The 24,334-nt window shown below is 44.7% G+C and overlaps 1 protein-coding gene and 1 non-coding gene across 2 annotated transcripts in view; one reads left to right on the top strand and one right to left on the bottom strand.

Annotated features, from left to right (window-relative positions):
* Window positions 1-24,334, top strand: part of LOC124553335 (TD and POZ domain-containing protein 1-like) — a 609,900-nt gene that overhangs the window by 206,574 nt on the left and 378,992 nt on the right. The window lies entirely within an intron of this gene.
* On the bottom strand, window positions 21,893-21,967 carry Trnas-uga. Its single transcript has one exon. It is a non-coding gene; the product is annotated as a tRNA-Ser (tRNA).

Here is a 24,334-nt window from a genome sequence, read left to right as displayed (position 1 = left end):
GTATTGACCACGAAGATTAGATACGGGAAATTGAGGTTCCTACAGAGGCATACAGACAGTCGTTTTTCCCTCGCTCTCTTTGCCGGTGGAACAGTAAAGAAAAGGCAAGTAGTGTTACATGGTACCCTCCTCCATGCACCGTACGTTGGCTTGCGGATTATCTATGTAGATGTAGATGTATGCTGTGAGCTACATATTTGAGTCTGTTACGAAACCATAGCACTTTCAAGCATTTTTTCATTCCGAATTTTGCCTCTCGATCACTTCAAGGAGCGACTTGAAAGTCATTAGAAATACAACCAGAAGGGACACGTTTTTTCGCAAAATTCTTGCACCGTAGCGAAGCGATGAAACACCTTTAAATTTTGAGACCTTCGAATTCAATTTCATAAAACTGTATATTATTTGTAGGAAAGATGCGCCCTGTTGTGTCAGAGTGTTTTGAGACGCCAAGCGGACTTGGTGCCACGTGAGAGTTGCCAGCACGGCAGTCGTGCAGTGGAGGCCGCGGCTGGGCGGCTGACGTCCAGAGGCACCGCCAAGCTGGGAACGGCCAGTGAAAGCCTTCCGACATATCGCATTGCTAAAAACGAGGGCTGTTCCAGCGTTGCGACAGGTGGGTGGGATGATATGCAACAATAAACTGGTAAATATTTAAGACGTCGAACTTAATGTGAAAACATTCTACAATATTTACACATAAAGAGAGTCACTTCCTTTACAGGTCAGAGAGACCTTGATCTCAAGCTGTGCGGCCGACACTTATCTACAAACGTAAGTGGGCGGCTAGCAGTCAACACTCCAAAACTGTGATAAGCTGATACGCGAGTGGCCGTTATCGGATATCGACACTTGCGTAGTTGGGCAAGCAATTTGCGTTTCTGCGTCGTTCGGAAGTAGCGAGGGCCGAACTGGAGAGAAACGGCTCCATTTTTGGCGATTTGGTAGACGGAGCAGCTGAGAGGTGTGTGCCAGCAGGAGGGCTGCGTGTGGAGAAGCCTGGCCTTGGGGGCCGCGAGGGGGTGGGATGTGGGCGCAGGGGGCGGGGGCCGACGGCGTGGGGTGGACCCTTCTGAGAGATGGCAAACGCTTAAAAAGTAACTCTAACGTGAGACATCGTCCCCTTCTAGTACACACGGTAGGTGGCTAACAACAGACACAGGTGAACCCTGTCACATTACGGAAATGTATTAGTTATGGTAGCTCGTTGTAGGTTGTTTATTATGAGAAAGTAACAAATGCAGTGTATCTTCTCAGGCATCGGCCTAGCTCAGAGAATTTTCGATTTGCTCAACGCAGTGCGATATGCCGAGGGCGGAAACTCTATAGAAACCACAGTCTCCACATGGCCTCCCAAAGAACGTACAGTAGGACACTAAACACTCTAGCGCATAACATTGCCTGCATTCTCAGACGATGAAGTCACCTACAGCAAGGGGTAACTTCAGGATCACTGCAAGGAAATCTGGAACAAATCTGACGGTATTTTTTGCTTGGTTTGCAAACAGAAACCTCTCCTTCGATAGCAATAATTGCAATAATAATACCTAGTAATTAGATATAGAATCTTATGTTAGCCAGTTATTGTATTCCCTATTTGCACGATAAGCGATACTATTTCTGTAGATAAATTATAAAACTACGTTTGCATCAGTACTTCAGGAGCCTCGTGACTCCGTATGCTGTATTTGTGTATTTCTGGACGCACGAAATGATCCTCTCCTCCGGTCTCCCACTCGCGGATGCCTCAAGGGAAGAGCGGCCGTGGCTGAGACACGCACTGGCTCTGATTTCCAGAATTTTCGCGCGCGCTGACATCGCGAGATGTAGGTGACAGGCAGTGAGGCGTTGTCCGACTCTTCCCAGAAAGTACTCTCTCGACATCTCAGTAGTAAACCTCTGTGTGACACACCACGCCTCTCCTGTAGCGTCTGCCTCTGGAGTTTGTTGATGGTATCTGTAGCTCTCTTGCACCGACTAAGCGATCACGTGACGGAACGCACAGCTCTTCGTTGGATATTCTCTCTCTCTCATCTATCAGACCTACCTGGCAAGCGTGGCACACTCATTGACACTCAAGAATGGGTTGAACAAGCGCCTTATAAGCTTGGTTCTTCGTGGTCGAGTTACACTTCCTTAAGATCCTTCCTCTTAATCTGGCATCTGCTTTTCTTGCTATTTGTTTCATGTAGTCGTTCCACGTAAGGTCGCTCTGGATAGTTACACCTAGATGCTGCTTACAGTAACTGTCATCAAAAGTGTAGTTGTACAGCAGTGCAGTTCCTTTCCTTCGCACGTGCCATGTCGTACGTTTATTTACGTTCAGGGTCGCCTGCCACGGCCTGCACCATTCATCAGTGCTCTGCAGGTCGTTGTGGAAATAGACACTGTGTTGCTACTTCCTTACAGACCACCGCACTACCTGCGAACAGTGTAAAAGAGCCTCCGACGCTTTCTACTAGATCATTTATATACACTGCAAACGAGTAACGAACCTATCACTCTTCCTCAGGGTATTCCAGACATTACCTTTACATTTGTGTATTCTGTTCCACTGAGAGTGACGTGTTCAGCTGTACCTATAAGGAACTCTAGAATTCACTCGCAAATCTGGTCCGATACTCGGTTAACCCGTATTTTTTTTCACTTGACGGCAGTGTGGGATGGTGTCAAATGCCTTCCTGAAGCCAAAGAACGCGGCGTCAACCTGAGCGCCGTTGCCTACAGTGCTATGGAGCTGACGGAGGAACAGCATGAGTGTGGGAGTATTACTGTGCATAGCTGTCAAATGAAAGGAGATGTAAATTAAAAGCTGAGGAGCAAGTGGTAGAACTGTATTTAATTATCTCCATTTTTCACCCACAGGGCACTTGTATTTGTTTCAAGTTTAATTCAAGACAGTGCAACACATTTCACCTGTTTTAAATTAAACATAAAATATATTTACATGTTACTGGTGGCAAATTATTAAACTCAGCCACTATTTGTAAACTCTGACAGCACGGCCACAGGAACCACACCTATTGGGCGGGTTCTGGGAGAATCCAGTGCGACTGTTGGGACCGACTAATGCGGCGCCGTTGTGGAGCGCTGCCCCTCTGTCTGGGGCCCAGGGCCACCAGGCCTGGCGACAGCCGCTGGCGGAAGGCCCGGCTGGAGGTGGCGGGGGGGGGGGGGGGGCGGTTCAGGGAGGCGGCAGCTGCAGCCGACACCGAAGTTTATAGAACAGACGCACATAGCTACAGGGCCGTGTCTCCTATGTTGGTCACTTGTAAGGTTTTATTCACCCTTATCGATGACATTTCTGGAGACAAAATCTCCTCTGCAGCAACCAGCACGGGTTCTAGAGACAACGGTCTCTTGAAACGCAGCTTGCTCTCTTCGTCCACGTGGCCCAGAAGGCGGTTGATGCACACGACAGGTAGACGCCGTGCTGGACACACTTCCACACTGCTGCCCTTACAAACAAAATACAGGCGTACAGAATAGCAGACCGCCTGTGTGTTTGGACTGAACTGTTTCTGGTAAACAGAATACAGAAAGTGATTTTCAATGGGCTGAAGTTTGCAGACATAAAAGTAACTTCAGATGTACCACAATGAACGGGTTATTATAGGCCCACTTTTATCACTGTTACTGATCCTCAAGATAAGTAGATGTAACGTATTATGTAATAGGCAGGAAGACACACTGCTACATGACTACAGCATTGCAGAGCAATCAGTGGAGGCAATTACATCCATAAAATATTTACTTGTATGTGTACAGAGCAATCTAAAAGCAACAGCAGGTAACCTAAAAGCCAGGCTAAAGTTCACTGGAGCCGGCTGGGGTGGCCGAGCGGTTCTAGGCGCTACAGTCTGGAACCGCGCGACCGCTACGGTCGCAGGTTCGAATCCTGCCTCGGGCTAGGATGTGTGTGCTGTCCTTAGGTTAGTTACGTTTAAGTAGTTCTAAGTTCTAGGGGACTGATGATCTTAGAAGTTAAGTCCCATAGTGCTCAGAGCCAGAGCCAAAGTTCACTGGAAGGATCCTTAGGAAGTGTAGTCTACCCACAGGGGAGGCAGCTCACAAAACACTCGTTCAACCAATACCCGACTAATGCTAATCAGTCTGGGATCTGCAGCAGGCAGGACTGATAGAGGAATTGAAGGGGATTCAAAGAAGAGCAGCTCCATTACAGGTTCGTGGCAGACGACCTGTGTGTTTGGATTGAAGTGTTTCTGGTAAACGGAATGCAGAAAGTCATTTTCAATGTACAGAAATTTTCAAACGTAATAGTGACTTTGGCTTACTCAAAAGGAGTGCTATAGGACCATTTTTATCACATTACATAAATTACCTAGTAGTTTAAATCGAATGTTCCATAACGCTTTTCACGGAACACGCTACTGTACATTGAAAAATTTGCAACGCTAGGAAATTGTAGCAAACTGCAGGAAAATCTGCACAGGGTCGGCTCTTGTTTGCAGGGAGTGACAGCAGACCCTAAAGATAAACAAATGTAATTTACTACGCATAAATAGGGAGAAAGTCCCATTATTACATGATTGCACAACAATCACTGGAAGCAGACAAATCCATAAAATTTCCGTGTGTATGTGTACAGAGTGACTGGAATTGGAACGTCCATGTAAAAGTAACAGTTGGTAACCTAGATGACAGACTGAAGTTCATTCGAAGGACCGTCAGGAAGTGCAGTCCACTCACAGAGGAGGCAGCTCACAAAACTCTCGTTCGGCCAATACTTGGATATTGCTCGTCAGTCTGGGATCTGTAGCAGGTAGGATTGATACAGGAATTCACGAAGATCGACAGAAGAGTAGCTTGTTCCGTTACACAAGCATCACGGAGACGCTGCATGAGGCACATTCTGCAGCACTGCGTGGTTTAATGTCAAAGTTCATAGAATGTACTTGAAGTCATCTCTCAAAAGACCCTGAAGGTAGAATTGGAGAGAGTTGAACACACACAAAGGCTAACTGACAACCGTTCCTCCCTTGAAGCATTCTCGACTGGAACAAGAAAAAGGGGAAGTGTCAGGGACTTACAATGTATCATGCACCATGTACTGTAAGGTGAACTGCAGGGCACAGATGTGCATGTAGGTGTAGAGGTTGGCAGCAAGGCAAGTGTCTTCTCATACAGCACAACGACATCTGGTGTGCAGCACGGGCCGCCAGCACGGCGGGCACTGCCGAGACTTCCCTCGACGCCAACAGCAGAGACGGGCGCAGTGACGGTGGTGTGTGCAGCAACAGTGCAGCAACAGCGCAGTGCACAGGACTGGCGCCGTATCATCGTTAGAGATCAGTTCCTTTTCTGTGTACCGTATGACGGTGGACATATCTGCGTGTGGTCGCTAAATAGGAAACAAACGTATCCAGGCTGCATTTGTCATCAGCACGAAGGCCTACGACCTGAGGTGGTGGTATGGGGTGCCATTTGGTACGTGAAACAATCTAGTTCACTTAACCTATAACATAGATGTTGCTGGGTACATTTCTGATGTGGTAAGGCTGACTGATATTCCCAACTTTTGAGGTCTACGTAATACTGTTTTCCGACGAGATAACGCAAGACCACATGCTGACATTGCCTCCCTGACATGCCGCCATACAGAGGGCGCTTGACTGTCTTCTACCTGGTCAGTCCATTCTCCAGATCCCTCAGCCAGTGGAGACCTCTGGTGGCTTGTTGCTGGGAGGCTGGGACGCCACCACTTGGCAGCCACTATGGTGGCCTCTGGCAGACACCTGAAGCAGCATGGGCACACGTGTATTTGTCGTCTGAGCCCGGTTCAGCTTGACGGGCAGCCATATTAGAGCGACTGTTGATGCCAGAGATGGCAGCTTTGAGTACTGAATGTCGCATCCTGTATACCCTCAATCACCTACAAAACTTAATCGTGCATCCTCGGTATTACGCTGTAGTATCCACAGCAAGTATTGTTAATTGATATTCCTGCTTCTGTTGCAATTTCATTAGCAGGCAGTGCCAGAGTAATTAATTTTATGTCAAAAACTGCTACATAGTTGCAAAATACATATGTGACCTGTTAGTCCATCTGACTGGAATCAAAGACAACTGACCGACTATCATTTGTGGTACCAATCACGGCCATTCTACATCCAATGCCAAAAGTTACCGTTTGACGTCGTTCAAACCGAAAATGCGACAAAATTTTCAATTACGGATTATCGAATTTAAACGAGTTACCGAGTGCATTGCGACATATCAGATCCCAGGGGAATAAAACATTTGTCTGCGAACGGACGGGCGGATTGCGCAAGCGCGCTCACGCGGCAGGTGACACGCGTGACCTCGGATGCGGCAGATAAGCCGGCAGGCGCCGCCCGCGGGTGACGTCACGCGCCGGCCGCAGCAGGTGTATAAGAGCGGCTGCCGCCACCTGCGCTGCCGACGGCGCTCCCTCGTCTGACGTCACTCTGCTCCGGTCAGCCTACACTCTACAAGGTGAGTAGCGGCGCTACTAAATGGTTGCTGCAGAACTCAAAGCGTTTAGCAAACGTTAGGTTTTTTGGCGTGGGTCGGGCGAGGAATGAGTCATCTATGTCAGCAAAACTCCCAGCTAGCAGCTGGCGCACCAGAAAGAGTCCAGAGCGATTATCCACAGGTCTTGTGTCAAGGCTCTACGTCCAATCATTTTACTTTTGTTCGTTTTATATGTCACGCAGCGAAAAAACCGAAATAATACTCCAGACAACGTATTTATTAATATTTTAATAAAACGCATGAACACTAATGTGAAAGTAAAATTTGAGATTGCAAATATTTGTGCTAGCTGTAAAGTAATGCCTCCGAATTTTTTTTATCTGAAAACTCTTAAAGCACTTGAAGTAAATCAAAAGTTTATTAACATTCTACATATCTATTAATCGACACGACCAAGCTTGCGACCAACTCGTTTGTCCCGACAAGACACCAGTTTCTCGGTGCTGTCACTGTAGAATGTTTGACTTTGTTGATGAGCCCACAACCTCACCTCCCCACGCACCACTTCACCACTACCAGAGTCTGCAGCTCGTGGTCTAGTGGCTAGCATTGCTGCCTCTGGATCATGGGGTTCCGTGTTGTTGCCAGGTTGAGGATTTTCACTGCCTGGGGACTGTGTGTTTGTGATGTCCTCATAATTTCGTCATCATCATTATCATTCGTGACAGTGGCTATGTAAAGAAATTGGACTGTGTGAAATATTGGGACTTTGTATGTGCGATGACGAACGCGCAGTTGAGCGCCCAACACAACAATACTTCATCACCAAACATGACTATCAGAGTGAAGTGCTCGACGGCGTTTCTTTAAATTTCGCGAACAGGTGAAAATCTGATGGAACAAAGTGGGGACCGTACGGAGTGAAACAAAGGCGTCGGATGGTCGCAGATGTCGCGGCGCCTGTGTGAGGTCTGGCAGCGTCGCACAGGAGGATAGGGTTCTCCGCGTGCGGGCGGACTCTTCTGCAGTCAGAAACTGAATTACTGGCGCCACACTGTTTCTCACGCACTAACGTAGCTACGTTGCACAGCGCCGTGTCACACGCCACGAATCAGAGCCCTCTAGCGGCAGACGGTTGTTACATGCGTCAGCGAAGTGGGGAAGTCGACCGAGTGACACGTATGACGTGTGATACCTCAGCCGATGTTGAGAAAAGGTGGAAATATTCGGAGGTGTTGCTTTTCAGCACTGTCTCATAAATTTTCTGGAATGGATTGTAAGGCATGCATGAGAAATTTGTATGTAAAACTAGATACTTTTATCATTTTACAGTTGATGATTCGCACGTGCTGGGGTGATATAAACGGGAAAAGCAGTAATAGTCTCAGCGTCTTACACATGCCACAAATGCTGACTTTTTTCAATTACATGCTTGTTTTCAGGATTCCCAAGAAAAACAAACTTGAGTTACATACATTGTCGAAATACGTCTGGACTGTAGAATGACACACACTACAGAACAGTAGAAATGTAACACCAAAACTATAAGAAAACTGACAATCAGTTTATAAGTTTAACCACTTGCAAACCTTCCCATGTTTCAGACATATATTTGGTTTCTCTTAGTATAGCCACAGTCCCAGATGGAAGCATTAGTTGTACAAGTGCAGAAAAAAGAAAATGTCGAACGTAAACAAACCTGTCACGTAGTATGACTTTGGCTCTCTGAAGGGTGTCACACGAGATGGACAACTAAGTTAGAAACTTGTATAATACCTGCTAATCATGTCTCAGAAGTACTTTCGTCTGTGTGTAATGTATGTGTGTTACAACTATCTGATCTAGAAATTAGTCCAACATCACATTAAATGCCAACGTCCCATGCTAATAGAGCTAATATTACCTCCAGTGCACTATATCACACGTTCTGACGTTCAGTCAGTGAACTGGGACCTGCATTACAGGACTATTGTTCCTGAGCAGGCGTACCACATTACTGGAAACTGTGAGATGCTGAGTCAGAAAATTTTCACCAGTCGCAAGTTTGCTAGTTCCTTATGGCTGTCTTGAAGAACGAGTGATCTGACACAGACAGAAATAATTTGCTATATTTTATAATGTGCTGTCCAGAGATTGTTTGACAGTGAATCTCCAATCTCCATGACTCTCTGATTCCAGCCGATGTGTTCCTCTGGTTCTTTTCCCATTCACAGATTCACCTGTTATTGTTTCCAGGACCCCTTTATGTCTCAACAGATAAGGGAACTAACATTCCTCCTGGGTTTATGTTTTGTCTGCAGCTGTAGGTGGCGCTTAAGGGGTCGACGTTTTAAACTAAAAGCACAAAGTCATGTGGTTGTGTGGGTAAAATTCACACAATTTTGTTTCCAATGTTGGTGTAGTCAAGTAGGCAAAACAACGGACATAAGGTATTTATCATTCTCTGTCAAGATGACATTTGTTCATCCACCTGAACAGCTACCTCGCTCACAGCTACATAGCTTCTTGCACCCTGATGATGTGGAGCAGGTATGACCCTGCTGCATCTGTGAGGCTTCGACGGCAGTGTTTCAGTATTGATTGCTCCTCTGCCCCCCCCCCCCCCTTCCAGATCTCCACGTCTATCGACATTTAAACAGTCACGGATGAACAGTTTCGGTTGTGTTGAGGGCGTGGCCGCTTGTGGCGACCGATGTCTCCATATGTGGTGGCCGCTGTCCTCCAGTCTTGAGGTACCCGGCTGTCGCTGGAGCAGTGTGATGGCAGCGTGGCGTGTCTCTGGTCAGTGTAAATACCACCAACACCGCACTTTTTTTTATCGGAACTGAGTTTCTTGAAATGTGGCTTCACCTTGTTAAGGAAATAAAGTTACTATTTCCGCTGGCTGGACAACTAGCTTAAACGTTCAGTAACTTTTCACTTTTCAATTCATTCTTCTTTCTATGGATGGAAATCCAAATGTCTCTTTCAAGATTCGTGGACAGTGTTCATCGTTCACTGATTTAACACATAAGAATGTAGAGCCAACCTTACACTTTCATTGCTCGCACCCTGAGAAGATCAGTAGAAACATTGTCGATGCCTGGTCCATGTTAATTATCGACTTCTACAGAACAATTTCGAATGGCTGGTCCATGTTAATTCTCGACTTCTACAGAACTATTTCGAATGCCTGTTTTAAAATAGATTCTTCGGCGACTCTTACTAATAAAACAATGTCAATCCAATAAACAAATAGTGATTTCCCATATAATTTGAAGGCCCAGTCTCGGCATCTAATGCACACAGTCTACACAGTCAGTATAAGCGCGAACTCTGAACTTCTTCAGCGAAAATTAGATCTCGTAGTTGAGAAACTGTATCATCGAGTGTTATCTACTGTTACCATTACCATCTGCAATGCCGAGTTACCATGGCTTTCAGCTGCAAAATGATAGTGTACGTGTTAGTTGAAGGGAAAGCATATTCTCTGTGGCTGGCTCCAACATATCGTGCTGTGTGTTTTTGTCGGATGTCTTTCTGTTCGACTATTTGAGAAGCTTTGAGAATGAGTTGCAGGCTGAGTAGGCCAGCTTCCCATAGGTAATGTTTCCCAGAAAAACCCTTCAGATTTTAGTAGATGGTTGATCCCCTGTATGAAACAACTCCTGCAAGGATACACGCACAACTATTGGTTAAATGACGAATAATACAGATTCCAGCCGTAAAATAATGTTTCTTGAATAACAGGAGAAGTGTAGAGAATATCTCTTTGATTAAAGTACTGCTACAGTTCTCGACAACCTTATTAGTATTTTGGTAGATGTCCACTTCGAACGATTTCCAGATCATTTATAGAGAAAATAATGGAAATGATGCCTCCGCCCGTTCTGAGGCTTGTTGTGCAAATAAAATGTGCTGAAGGAAAAAGTAACTATTTAAAATGACATTATTAAAGATTTGTGGCTATTCAGCAATGGCATCAGTCTCACACAGCAAGGATATGACGGTACTGCAACTGGTTGGTGACTGACCACTTCTATGCGCTGTCTCTTAAGACCGGTCTGCCTATCGCTCGCAGAACTATCGAGAGTCGCCTGTAAGCTGAAAGGGCTGCCCGGTGATGCAGTGTTTCAGAATCGTCCGCAATGGAAGTGGTTAAGGACATCACGGAGACGGCTACCTCTGACCTGGGGGACCTGCTGGACGCCGGGGACGGCGCTGTGGTGACGCTGACGGCGGGCGACACGCGGCTGTTGGCGCACAGGGCCGTCCTGGCGGACAGGAGCCCCGTGTTCGCCGCCATGTTCGCCCACGACACCCTCGAGGCCAGCAGCGGCGCGGTGAGCATCCCGGACGTGGGGGGCCCGGTGCTGAGGCAGCTGGTCTCCTACCTGTACACCCTGCGGGCCCCCCAGCAGCCCGGCACGGCCCCCCAGCTGCTGGCCGCAGCGGAAAAGTACGGGGTGTCGGGGCTGAAGGCGGAGTGTGAGAGGCAGGTGGCCGCTCAGCTGACTGTCGAGACCGCGGCAGCCGCAGCCGTCCTCGCAGTCCGCCACTCCTGCAGTGACCTCAAGCGAACCGCCATCGAATTTATTAAGGCACGTACCCACGAGGTGATGGCCACTCAGGGGTGGACAGATGCGATGCTTCATCAACCAAAAGACTTGATCAAAGTGAGCCGGTTGCTGTATGATCCACCACCACGAACCAGGTAAATATGAGATAACCCACTCATTTGCGTCTTTCAATTCTGGATATATATATATATATATATATATATATATATATATATACACACTCCTGGAAATGGAAAAAAGAACACATTGACACCGGTGTGTCAGATCCACCATACTTGCTCCGGACACTGCGAGAGGGCTGTACAAGCAATGATCACACGCACGGCACAGCGGACACACCAGGAACCGCGGTGTTGGCCGTCGAATGGCGCTAGCTGCGCAGCATTTGTGCACCGCCGCCGTCAGTGTCAGCCAGTTTGCCGTGGCATACGGAGCTCCATCGCAGTCTTTAACACTGGTAGCATGCCGCGACAGCGTGGACGTGAACCGTATGTGCAGTTGACGGACTTTGAGCGAGGGCGTATAGTGGGCATGCGGGAGGCCGGGTGGACGTACCGCCGAATTGCTCAACACGTGGGGCGTGAGGTCTCCACAGTACATCGATGTTGTCGCCAGTGGTCGGCGGAAGGTGCACGTGCCCGTCGACCTGGGACCGGACCGCAGCGACGCACGGATGCACGCCAAGACCGTAGGATCCTACGCAGTGCCGTAGGGGACCGCACCGCCACTTCCCAGCAAATTAGGGACACTGTTGCTCCTGGGGTATCGGCGAGGACCATTCGCAACCGTCTCCATGAAGCTGGGCTACGGTCCCGCACACCGTTAGGCCGTCTTCCGCTCACGCCCCAGCATCGTGCAGCCCGCCTCCAGTGGTGTCGCGACAGGCGTGAATGGAGGGACGAATGGAGAGGTGTCGTCTTCAGCGATGAGAGTCGTTTCTGCCTTGGTGCCAATGATGGTCGTATGCGTGTTTGGCGCCGTGCAGGTGAGCGCCACAATCAGGACTGCATACGACCGAGGCACACAGGGCCAACACCCGGCATCATGGTGTGGGGAGCGATCTCCTACACTGGCCGTACACCACTGGTGATCGTCGAGGGGACACTGAATAGTGCACGGTACATCCAAACCGTCATCGAACCCATCGTTCTACCATTCCTAGACCGGCAAGGGAACTTGCTGTTCCAACAGGACAATGCACGTCCGCATGTATCCCGTGCCACCCAACGTGCTCTAGAAGGTGTAAGTCAACTACCCTGGCCAGCAAGATCTCCGGATCTGTCCCCCATTGAGCATGTTTGGGACTGGATGAAGCGTCGTCTCACGCGGTCTGCACGTCCAGCACGAACGCTGGTCCAACTGAGGCGCCAGGTGGAAATGGCATGGCAAGCCGTTCCACAGGACTACATCCAGCATCTCTACGATCGTCTCCATGGGAGAATAGCAGTCTGCATTGCTGCGAAAGGTGGATGTACACTGTACTAGTGCCGACATTGTGCATGCTCTGTTGCCTGTGTCTATGTGCCTGTGGTTCTGTCAGTGTGATCATGTGATGTATCTGACCCCAGGAATGTGTCAATAAAGTTTCCGCTTCCTGGGACAATGAATTCACGGTGTTCTTATTTCAATTTCCAGGAGTGTATATATATATATATATATATATATATATATATATATATATATATGTGTGTGTGTGTGTGTGTGTGTGTGTGTGTGTGTGTGTGTGTGTGTGTGTGTGTATTTACAAGTCTATAGTTTTTGCAACTTAGTTTCCTTAGATGTGTAAGGAAAATACACAATCATAGACAACATTCTGAGCCATCAGGAAATGACTGCCATTGTCCTCCTTTAGCAGGTTTATTGAGTCCCTAAACTGAGTCCAGTTCATTGACAGGTACGTTATCTAAGAAAAATCATCAAACAACTAATTTGTAGACATTATTCTGTCTAACTATGTGTACAAAAGTGGTTCTTCAGATTTCGGCGTCAAGTGTCGGAAGAAAAGGGTACATTCACTGTGTGAATACAGCGTGAGCCAATCTGCTGCTGACAGAAAGCTGTATTTGCCAGCACAGGCTCTAGCACAGTGATTTGTGCATCCTGTATGGGTCTCTGTAAGCCTGTTCTCATAAAGTAGCGTTTAAAGTAGTTCAGTGCGTCTGTGGCTGATAACAATGAGGCACCATTGAATAGTGTGACGTTGAATAAACATGGCGACCAACTACGTCACTTCTGACCGACACCTCGAGTAAGGTAGCGAACTGCAGAACAGTTCGAGGAGGGTGGCAACATATTTCCAATTTTCAATTGCTGATGTTAATCTGTGGAATTTTCTTCTCATAGTAAAGCAGACTGCTTGAGAAATCGCTATTCACACCTCACTACTACTGCTTTGTCTCTCCCAGCTCAGCGCCAACATTTTCAACATCTCAATCTCAAATACATGCGCTGTAACTTTACATGACGATTGGTCCAATTGTGAAATGAGTACTTTCGACTTGATTTTGTAGTCGCTGAAATAAAATCACATAACAATCAGCTGCACTATTGGCATTATGGTATGATGCAGAAATCTCTGCAGGAAGTGTTGTTTCCCAGCTGAGAAGATGTAATCTTGTACGAGTTAATGGTTACACTAACAGTGGATCATACAAAATAAACTTGGTGACCAAAATCAATCAAATTTCCAGAAAGTTCTCAAGATAGTTTTGTCACATTTATAGCTGCAATAGTGTGTCATCGTGTCAAGAGTAGTTAATTATTTTATAGTGCTTTATTTTTGTGTTAGAGGCTTATATTTTTACAAAAAGAATAGATGTATTTGGTTTATAAGGACGTCATTCATACACAGTCATAATTGTGTTCAGGCACTGGGTCCATTGTTATTCTGGAAGTGTCGTACTTTTATTACAATTTCAAAAAGGAATTTATTTCTTACAATGAGGTGGTATTAAGCTACAAAGCAGCTTTGTTTATCGAATATAATAGTTTTTTGAAGAGGTCGTTCATTATTATACTGTTATTATTTACACCATTCATCTTGGCAAAGACGAGGCATATCTTCAGTAAATGTAGCTTATGTAGCATAGGTGATCCCTCTGGATAAATTCGATGTGGAAAAATTTACCAAAGGCTGTAGGGGAGTGGAAAGAGACCTAAAGAAAGTATCATGCAACTGCTCAGGAAAGTGCATATCTTTTTCTTACATAGCATTCAACATTGATGCATATGGTCAAAAGAGCATAATTAACCGAAACAATTATATTTATTCATAAGACCGTAGAGAATTTGTTTGATGTGTTCTCATACAGGGATCTATAAGTACGTTTATCGATCGTAATTTTTTATTTGGAGTTATTAACTGTTTTTGCAGTGGTGTATTGAAAGTACATTTGAAGGTTATAGGGATTAATATTTAACCATTCAAAAACGCTGCACGAAACATTTTGTGCGTGTATGTGGTAAGTGCAGCGAATAATTCACATCAGAAAACAGTTTTGTCATTTCGAATAGGATTGTCTTGATTAGGCAGTTTACGAGTACGGTCCAATCAATTACTGGCAAATATATTGAAATGCGACCGTCTAATCTTCGTGCAACACTTGAATTCAATAGGGAACGCTTAGGAAGAAAGAAAGGAGTAACTTGGGGTTTAAAGTCCTATCGACTACAAGACCATTATGGTCAAAGCAGAATCTACAGCTCCCAAACTCGAGGAAGGAAATTGATAGTTCCCTTTCAAAGGAAAGGTCTCAGCATTTGCGTCCATCGATTTAAGGAAATATAGGAAAACGTAAATCAGGATGTGCTGGAGGGTAACTGAACCACTGGGCCTTAACTTCATAAAAGGAACTTGTTTGGCCCTGTCAAAAAATGTACAATCAAAGGTTAATGTGAGTTCTCAGAATGTAGCATCACGCATCTGGTGTGGCAAAAGTGTTTTACGTTAAGAAATCCTTCCAAGCGGTATGCCCATAGTAATTAGCAGGTTTCGTAATCGTGGCTGGATGCAAAGGTTTTCATCTTGTCATTTGAACTAGTAGTATGTACAAATGGTTCAAACGGATCTGAGCACTATACGACTTAACTTCTGAGGTCATCAGTAGCCTAGAACTTAGAACTAATTAAACCTAACTAACCTAAGGACAGCACACACATCCATGCCCGAGGCAGGATTCGAACCTGCGACCGTAGCGGTTGCTCGGTTCCAGACTGCAGCGCCAGGAACTGCACGGCCACTCCAGCCGGCTAGTATGTGCACATCAAACGAAAAGAGAAAAGCAATTATGATTCTTATTGTCTGTGCATGTCTTGTCAAAAACGACGGTTGGTGTTGATTTCGACTTCGCCACATACCCGAAATTTCAAGGCGTCATTTCAGGTTAAAACATGTCACTCCTAGCAACTGGCGAAACAGAAATCGACAATCAACGTCTCCTTGTGTGCAGTGATTAAAGATGCTGTGTGCAGGCTTAGATTCCCTCAGTCACACAGAACTTTTCGGTACATTATATCCTGTTCAGACATGTGCACATATCGCTACAGGTGAACTAAGCAGATGTTCAACGTGTATTTGTGGCTAGAAAAGAATGATAGGTGCTGGATTCAATTCCAGTAAAGGAACAAAATTATTTGTCTCGCCGTTTCAGGTTGTCATCTCGCTAACAACGAAATATTTGGATATATAACGTATTATTGTTCTTAGTTAACAATCCCATTAGGTGCTGGGTTCATATTTCCATACACCCAAAACTTTATGGAACGTCAATGGAAGATTTCAATGTTGTAGCATGTGCACACTGGCTTACCTGTGGCTGAAACGATATTTAATATCTTTGGTATTTAGTTAACAGAGACAATGGTTGTTCGATCTGAGTCCAGGATGTCAGTGTATACAAACGCTTTCGTCACGTAATTTCAAGCTGTAAGTTAGTTTCTGAAATGTCATTTATTGCAATAAACTTGAGTTTACTGCAATCTAATAATAATATTTTTTCTGGCATTGACGTTATTGTGATATTGGTCTGATTGTGGACTGACAGCCTTACAGATCAGTTTCCCCAAGTGGCCTCTTGCAGTAACCAATTTGAACCATGAAACGCCCATACCAGAAAAGAGAGCAGAGGGACTGCAAGACAGTAACACTATATGGGTGTATACTTATCAGGTGGAGTGGAATTCAGGTCGTTTGGATAATTTCAAGGGTGATAGTACCTGAGCTGACCTGTCCAGTAATTCTGTATGTACCTTATGCCTGCACGTGGAACTACCTGTTGTATGGTGGTGTGTTCAGCTGCTGTAGGAAGTTCAGGTGGCGCAACTGAATGTCATTAGCTCACCGACAATTCATTTGTATTAACTGGACCGCTATCACAGTGTTCGGCACATGTCGTCTGCTGGTGGCCTGTGTGTGGATGGTCCCTCATCTGGGCTGGCTGCAGTAAGCCACGCCACATCCCCATGTGGACACGCCAGCCAGCTCTCACTCTGCCTCTCTCTGTATGTGCAGCGCACCAGCCGCCACCATCACCACTGCCACCACCACCTCGTCCAGCACACCCAGCCAGCCACCTGCTGCTGCTGCACCACCCACGCCTCCTCCACCTGGACAAGCCACTGTCTCTCGCAAGCGGTGAGTTCCCTCACTACACACACACACACACACACACACACACAAACACAAACACATTAGCACTACATTGTTCAGAAGGTATAAAGACTAAAAAAGGAAATGTAAAGCCTCAGTCTAGATTAGTAAGGGTTAGCAACATGAAATGGAAAGGAAATCATAACATATGGTCAGATGTATAATGGGGTGGTATCCACGGAATGAGAAAGTTGTATTATGAGAGAAAGGGCAATCTAAAATCTATTGTGAACATTTCAGTGATATATTCTCGTCAGAATCAGTAAACCAATCCTACAATATCTCTGGCATTTAAGGCGACGTCACACACAGAAAATCCAGTCACAGAGAGGGAGCACTTTATGCATAACACTGTATTTAAAAAGGTATAAACGTCTAAAAATCATGGAGTATAGGAATGCTGTAGCAAGGGGCGAGTAAAGACAGATTTATGCGACAATTTAAGGTAATTGGTAGAAATAAAAAAGGAGAAAGGATCCTAGACCTCTGGATTAAGTTTGTGCTGGTAACAAGAATCATTCTGTTCAAGAATGAAAACAAAAGCAACAGTCTGCTGAGGTGGCCTGTTCTGCCTACGCTCCTCAGGGCTACGACCAACATGTTTGCAACACATTATTTTGGTGTAACAGGTAGTCAAAGTAACAACAGACATGCAAAGCATAAACTCTGCCTACTGTAGATCATATTTCTGTCTGTCAACACATTTAGAGGGCTGAGATACACTCATTTATTTGTGGGAAGGGAGGGTGCAAGGTCGCCCTCTTCACCACAGAGCAGCATCTGCATCCAAAGTCTTAAGTTATTTGTTGGATGTAGTCCAAACTTTGCCTTCCTCTACAGTTTTTGCTCTCTGCTGCTCCCACCAGTACCATGGCGTTTATTCCCTGATGTCTTCAGATATATCCTACTTTCCACAGTTCCTTTCTTATCAGTTCGCCTAATTCTCAACATCCTTCTATTCCACCCATTTTGAATGCTCCAGTTCTCTTCTCTTCCCTTATCTCCCATAATCGATGATTCATTTCCGTACATTACTGTGCTCCTAATGCACATTCTCAGATACTGCGCCACCAAATTGAAGCAATAGCCGTGTTTTTCCTGTAACGATCTGTTTTCGTGTGCGACATTACTTCTTATAACAACCTCGCTTTGCCCTTCTGTGTAAATTTGCTTCCCTGGTGGCAGAATCACTTAAATTCCTTCACTTTGTGGCCACTATATTTTGATTGTAAGTTTGTCATTGATGTTATTTCTGCTACTCCCAAATACTCCTGTCTTCCTTTTGTTTAAACCGTAACTATGTGCTCAACCGACTGTTTACTGCATTCAACAGCTCTGGTAAGTCTTCATCACTTTCGAGAACATGGTAATATCACCAGTGAATTTTATCAGTGAAATCCTTCACCCTGAAATTTAATTAAATTCAATTCCACGAACAATTCCTTGATGTACAGTTTGAACAGCTGAGGATACTACCTTAATCCCTATATTGCACCTTTTTAATCATAATACTTCTTTCTTCAATCTTTACTGCTCCTTGTGCATTAGTGTACATGCAGTTATTTATATAATCTGCCTGCCCTCTATATCTCACACGTATTTTTGATAATTTCACGTGTGTCACGTTTCTTTACATTGTCACTCTTTTGAAAGCTAGGCTAATCCAGTGAAGGTTCCATGATTTTCCTTAGACCTTTGCTTCCCTTATAAAGTGCAAGGTCAGATCTGCCTCTCTGGAGCCTATATCTTTGATAAATGTAAACTTATCGTCCTGTGACAGGTCCTCAGTTTCCTTCTTCCATTCTTCTGTATATTAATCTTATCAGCAATTTGGATTCATGAGTTGTTAACTCATTGTGCAAAAGCTATCGCATTTATCAGCCCTTCGTGCATCTGGAGTGTGCAGATGATATTGTTCTAGAAGTTTGGTGGTATGTCTCTAGTCGTATAGATTCTACAGATCAAGTTGAATAGTCGTTTGACTGCAGCCTTCCACAAGCACCATATAAATTCTGAAGGAATGTTCTCTAACCATTCTGCTTTATTTTTGTGCAAGACTTCTAGAGCTTTGTTAAACTTTGAGTCAAATGAACAATCCTCTATGTTTTCCAATGCTTGACCTTCATTTATGCTAATATCGTGTCATCCGATAGTTCATTCCCTCATGGAGGATCACAGTGTACTGTTTCCAACCATCTGCTCTCTCTCTCTCTCTCTCTCTCTCTCTCTCTCTTTCTCTCCTCTGCATTTAACAGTGGAATTCTTTTCCAACTCTTAGTGTTTTTATCGTTGTATTAAATTTCACTGAATGATCTTTAGGCTTTTACAAATGCCGAATCTGTCCATCCTATGATCACTTTTTATTCACTTAATCTGATCCTTTCTACAGACATTCTACTTTATCACACATGAGACTTACAGTGACATTATTTAGCGAACTGCAATACTGTATTCTTGGCTTTCCCTGTCTATTGTTGTACTGCTTTCTTTCATCAGTCATCATATATATATATATATATATATATATATATATATATATATATATATATATATATATATGCTAAGATTTCTTCAGAGTCGCTTTCGCTTTCCTTGCACCAACATTAGTCTGTTCAACATTAATGTTTGGTGTTTTGAGAGACATCATTTGCTGTTCACCTGAAATTCCAAATTTGGCATTCATTGTCGATTTATGTACAGCCTCATAGAATTAAAAATAACCATTGTTTTCCTCAGTACTTCAGTATACAATTTATTTACACAGATTCTTCCTGACAATTCTCTTAAGCTTCAGTTTACTCAAGAGCATGACTAAATTGTGCTCTGAATCAGCATCTACTCCTGGATCAAACTTACAAATCATCAGGTTCTCTGTCTGGACATGATATAATACAGCTGGAATTTTCCAGTACCTTCAGGTCATTACCAAGTATGCCACTGCCTTCTTCCTTAACCTTCTGAAAGGCCAGACACACTGTGGCACTGTAACCCACTTACGAATATCACAGAATACAGAGTGTAGACATGCAGTAACGCCGCCATTAACAACAGGAGTTGGAACGGAGCAGGGGGCTTCTTACAGAGGGTGCAGTGTGGAGAGAACCTGCTGCTAACTGATGAGCAAATCCCACTGAGGACACTTCAGTAATGGTAGTACATGATAAGCCAAATATCTTGTAATTTTTTCTGGAGGTGCTGTCCTATAGGTGATACATATTTCAAAATTGGTTGTTGAATAAAGAAATTTATTAGCAACTTGAATTGTTACTCATGGTACTTTCCAGAGTTTTGAAATGTCGCTTGTCCTTACTATTTGACTGATTGTTACAATTATAACAGCTATAAAGAAAGACACACATGAATGCCTGTACCTGATGAACATTGTTTGATCTGTATTGGTCTCAGATGCAACACATCAGGGATTGGTACCCACTTAGTACTAGAGCGTTTATTATGTATAGCAAATCAACAATATCGGAAAGCAGATGAACCGGAAGTCAGCTAAGTTACGTGGGTTTCATACAAATGGGCAGAACACAACTCAGGTCGTTTGGATACTTTTGAGGACGATAGTATCTGAGCTGACCTGCCCAGTAACTCTGTAATTAAGTTATGTGTAAGCGTAGGGCACTGTACGTACATTTCGTTCAAGCTTGCTTTTGAACTACCTGTTGTGCGGTATTGTGATAAACTGCTGTGGGGAACTCAGGTGGTGAATGTGATTATGTCACTAGCAAGTCGTCTGCACTGTCTGGACCGCTAGTTCCACTGTCGGCGTGAGTTCTGTGTTTGTGTGTGTGTGTGTGTGTGTGTGTGTGTGTGTGTGTGTGTGTCTGTGTGTCTGTGTGTGTGTGGACGATCCCTCAGCAGCGCTGGCTGGAGTGAGCCACCCTGAGGAGTCTGTTCACAGTGTGCCCCTCTCTGTGTGTGCAGCCCACCAGCTGCTACACAGCTGGGGCCCACCACCACCACCGCCACCGCCGCCGCCACCATCACCACCACCAGCACCACCACCACAGCTGCCACCAGCACCACCACCACCACCACCACCACCACCAGCAGCACCACCACCACCGCCGCCACTAGCACTGTGAGCACAACCCGCCAGAGGTCTTCTCCTACTGTGCTGCCCACGACTCCACCACCTAATGAAGCCACTGTCTCTCTCATGCGGTGAGTTCCCTCATCACACACACACATACACACCATCATTATCTGATGGATAACATATAAATACTGAAAGACGAAGTGTAAATGCTGAGCCTGGATTTAAGGAGGATCAGCAAAGTTTTGAACTGGGAATATAATCAGAACATACAGTCAGGTAACAGGGCGGTATCCACGGGATTAGGAGTTTCTATCATAAGAAAGACGTTAATTAAGTGGAGGTTTGTTAGGGAAAATAGTGAGTCGTATTCAACAGTTCAGTGATCCCCTGTCATCAAAATCAACAAACCATTGCCAATATGAATTTAAGCATGTAAGCCAACTTCATAGACTGAAAATCTAGTGACAGGGAGAGAGTATGACTGCACTGAATGTGTAACTCTCTACATCAAAAGAGATAAACGTCTAGTACTCTTGGTGCATTGGAATGGTATAGCAGGGGTCAGATAAACACATGTTTGTCAGACCATTTGGGGCGGTTGGCAGGAATGAGACATTTCTGCTAGTAACAACAAGTATGTTCGTCAAGCACCAAAGAGAAGCAAATGTCGGCAGAGCCTCAGCTTGTCAGGGTGTGGACCACTTTTGGTCACTCTGCCGCAGTATGGACTAACATCCAGTAACAGTAACAATACATATGCAAATCAGGAACTCTGACTGCTGTAGATGATGTTTCCATCTGTTCAAGCAACAGCTTTAGAGTGCTGTGAGCACCCAGAGTTCACAATCGTTTGTGGTGTGCATTACCATCTCTGTCTTCCTATAAAGTTTTTACCCTCTAGTACCAAGGCACTTATTCCCTAATGCCTTCACATATAATCTATTACGCTGACCCATCTTCTTGTCACGGTTTTCCACGTATCGCTATCCTCACCTATTCATGAGAGACATTTCAGGGTTCTTCTGTTAAGAGTTCACCTAATTTCGACATGCTCCTATTGCACCGCATTTAGGATGCTTCGATCTCATTCTTGTTTTTTTCCTTTATTCCACGATTCATTTTCATACATTACTGTGCTACAAACATTCAGATGTTTAAAACATCCTGGTAGATCAAAACAGTGTGCCGGACCGAGACTCGAACTCGGGACCTTTGCCTTTCACGGGCAAGTGCTCTACCAACTGAGCTACCCAAGCACGACTCACGCCCCGTCCTCACAGCTTTACTTCTGCCAGTACCTGTGAGGACGGGGCGTGAGTCGTGCTTGGGTAGCTCAGTTGGTAGAGCACTTCCCCGCGAAAGGCAAAGGTCCCGAGTTCGAGTCTCGATCCGGCACTCAGTTTTGATCTGCCAGTAAGTTTCATATCAGCACACACTCCGCTGCAGAGTGAAAATCTCATTCTGTATTCAGATGTTTATTCCCCAATTATGCCTATCTTTGGTACCAGTAGCCTTGTTTTGCGAGGAATGTCCTGTTTTCGTGTGCTACATAACTTTTTATAACAACCTCGCTTTGTCCCTTGGCGTAAATTGGCTTCGCAGGTAGCAGAATCGCTGCAATTCATCTACTTTGTAGTCCTTAATTCTGACGTAAACTTTGCCACCAGTGTTATTTCTGCCACTCCCCAATACTTTCCTCTTTCTTCCATTCATGTTTATTACAGTCACCAGCTCTGGTGATTCTTTCTCACATTCAGTGAACACAGTAATATCACCAGTGAATTTTATCAACGAAATCCTTTTCACCCTCAATTATAATTAAATTCCAGGAAGTTTCTCCAGTTGCACCAACGATTCTTTAGTGTTCAGTCTGAAAATTTGTGGAGACTACCAGCGTCCCTGTCTGCAATCATCTTTAATCAGAGTACCAACCCTTGTTGATTATTGTACATATTCTACATTACCTGCTGTTCCCTAGGTCTTATACCTATTTCTTAAACGTTTCGTACATTTCTCACTATTTCACGTTGTCAAACGTCATTTAAAGATCAAGAAATCCAATAAAGATCTCAATTTTCCTTACACTTTCCTTCCACTATCAAGTCGAAGGTCTGATCGGCCTCTCTCGATTGTATACTCCAAATTTAGCGTCCTCGAACAGATCCTTAGTTTTGTCTTCCATTCTTCTGTATGTTATAAGTATTCTTGTTAGTAATTTGGATTCATGAGCTGTTTAGCTCACTGTGCCAAAGCTATCGCACTTATCGACCCTTCCTCGCTTCTGAAGTGTCTGGATGGTCTTTTTCTGGCAGTCTGCTGTTACGACTCCTGTGTCATGGATTCTACAGACAAACGTGAATTGTCCTTTGATTTACACCTTCCCTAACGATCATGTAAGTTCCGAAGGAACGTTAGCTATCCATTCCACCTTGCTTGTGTGCAAGTTTTCCAGAGCTTTGAGAAATTTGGAGTGTAATGGCCAGTCCCCCACGTTTTCCAATTCGGCTTCCATCTCTTCTTCTGTCACGTCGACTGATAGTTCCTCCCACTCACAGAGGTCTTTAACGTACTGTGTTCTGACATCTGCTCTCTCCTGATCGTTTAAGACTGGAATTCTTTTCGAACACTTACTGTAGTCGTGACAAAAAATAAAAACACCTACAGCTGTTCTTATGATTTTATTTTATTTTAAGGATGCTGTAGATGTTTTCCTTTTTTTATCACGATAGTAAACTGCCGTCGTCCCAGAGACGTCCTGCTAAAAGGATGGACATACAAAAGCTTAGTGTAGTCATCCCTGCATTTAATTTTTCTGAAGGTTGTTCTGACTTTTGTATGTGCTGAATGCGTCCTTCCTAAGTCCCTTTCCTTTTCGATCTCTTCTAATTTTTCCTGCAGTCATCCTACTTTTACTTCCCTCAAATTTCCGATTGATTTCATTTCAACACTGTGACCTCCGACTTAGATCCTGGAGTAGCCGAGACTCGTCGTGACACATTCACTTGATATTTCACTGTCATTTTCGTTAAACACTCTGAATGGTTGTTAAGTATAGATGGTACAGATTAGAAAATTTATGTTTCTGAGTCCAGAAAGCTCGTTCCAAGCTGAGATTACAACCACTTTAACCTTTTACACCGAACATTATCCAATTTGGCCATCATGGGGTAAAGGAGAGAGCTACATGTCACCGTTGTCCGATAGCTCAGGAGTGAAGCGTTGACCCATGAAAGGGGTGGCTGTGTTAGATGTAGGCTGAAATCTCGCTGGAAAGAATTTTTTATTTCTTCTGTGACAAAAGTACCCTCAGGCAGACCCACAAGCAGTTAAAAAGTCCTTAGAAAACTTATCCCACATAAGTATTTTCCTATCTTGATTCAGTGCACTGTAGGCCTAAAAGTGAAAAACTTACGGATTTGAAAACGTAGTCGCTGCTGTTTCGTCTTCTCCAGACATAATTTCTAGTTTTTTTATGCAGAAACAAGTGTAGTGACTTTATTGGGCCACTGAAAAACATGTTACCTTGATTTCGTTATATGTCTGTACACTTTGCTACTCTTCCATACATACTTTCGTGGTGGTCCTGTAACGCAACTTCATTACTACTGTGGGCTGCACATAGCG

The sequence above is a fragment of the Schistocerca americana genome, chromosome 11, assembly GCF_021461395.2.
Source record: "Schistocerca americana isolate TAMUIC-IGC-003095 chromosome 11, iqSchAmer2.1, whole genome shotgun sequence".
NCBI classification, from domain to species: domain Eukaryota; kingdom Metazoa; phylum Arthropoda; class Insecta; order Orthoptera; family Acrididae; genus Schistocerca; species Schistocerca americana.
The sequence above is the reverse complement of the archived record's forward strand: the minus strand, read 5'-3'. Positions and strand labels throughout refer to the sequence as shown.